Raw genomic sequence first — 1692 nt, 5'->3', positions numbered from 1 at the left:
AACTGGCCACAGGGTTTCCTCGGGGATCAGTTCTTGGACCCCTCCTCTTCACCATATACACTACATCACTGGGACCCATTATACAAGCACATTTTTTCTCCTACCATTGCTATGCTGATGACACACAGCTCTATCATTCATTTCAACCAGACAATCCAATAGTAGCTGCACGGCTCTCAGGCTGCCTGGAAAACATCTTGGCATAGATGAAGGAACACCTGCAGCTCAACCTGGCAAAGACTGAGCTTCTCGTTTTCCCTGCCACTCCGACTCTACAGCATGATTTCATCATCCTGCTAGGTTCATCAAAAATGATTCTTTGGTGACCAGCTGACCTTCAAGGACCATATTGTAGAGACAGCTCGATCATGCAGGTTTGCATTGCACAACATCAGGAGGATCAGGCCCTTCCAAACAGAGCATGCTGAACAACTTCTTGCCCAGGCCCTTGTCAATTCTAGGCTGGACTATTGCAATGCTCTTCTGGCTGAACTTCCATCATGCCCAATCAAACCTCGACGAATGATTCAGAATGCAGAGGCACGACTGGTCTTCAATGAGCCCAAGAGGGCCCACTTCACTCCTCTCTTTATCTCGCTGCACTGGCTACCTGTTGCGGCTTGCATCAAGTTCAAGACATTGATGTTTGCGTACAGAACAGCCACAGGCTCAGCACCCTCCTACTTCCTCCTCACTCTTACGAATCTACATCCCCTCCAGAAGCCTGAGATCTGTAAGTAAGCGATGCCTCGTGGTAACATCACAGAGAGACATTTTCATTCACCTGTCCTGGCTGGTGAAATTATCTTCCCACAATCGCATTGATTAACAGAACACCCGACACATTATCTGACAGCAACACTAATTTAATCCCATACCTGACCCATTTGACATAAGAACTGGGACCCGAACCGCACCTGCATTAAATCTCCTACATGTGGTAGACACAACTCATTTATTAAAATGTTATTCAAATTGTGAATAGATTAAATACAGAAAGCCAGCAAAGAGGGAGTGCTATATAATCGAATATAATCGATTATAATCACTACAGCTGTCAATCAGTAGCAGCGCGATTGGCTACATTGCTCAGCGTGTACTGGGCCGAGTCGAAATAGTCTTGGTTATTGGACTCGCAACCTGCCCGTGCTTGTCACTGTTCGACCCACACCCGCACCACACTCTACACATAAATATTATTCCACCCATTACATCAAATATTAGTGATTCACCTGCATGTACCCGCAGGACTCTGTCTTCTCATAAAGTCACTGAATTAACCATTAACTGTTCACCTGATTGCGTTGCCGTCTGCGTGTGATGTTAGAGCATTGTTGAGAGAGAACAAGAATATACCGCCTACCTGACTCTGCCTGAGAGGTAAGGAAAAATACACTTGCCTGAGATGATTTTTTTTATATCTCTGAAATATATGATAGTATCCTTCATGCAGAGTACCAAAACAAACTTGTAGCCAATCAGCAGTAAGGGGCGTGTCTACTCATGATGTGGAGGAGAGAGCGCTCAGTGCACAGGACGGACATTAGCCGAGCCGATCGACAGAAAGATAGAGATGGCGGATAAAAAACAAAAGAGAAAAACATCTGCGGAACAAAAGAAGGCTTAAGGCAAGAAGTAGGACCCATGTAAATATCAGATCAGCTTTCCAGCGCTGGAGAGAACTCAAGGAGC

The sequence above is a fragment of the Sinocyclocheilus rhinocerous genome, unplaced genomic scaffold (genome assembly GCF_001515625.1).
Source record: "Sinocyclocheilus rhinocerous isolate Xijiao unplaced genomic scaffold, SAMN03320098_v1.1 scaffold1230, whole genome shotgun sequence".
NCBI lineage: Eukaryota > Metazoa > Chordata > Actinopteri > Cypriniformes > Cyprinidae > Sinocyclocheilus > Sinocyclocheilus rhinocerous.
This window is presented reverse-complemented; position numbering follows the sequence as displayed.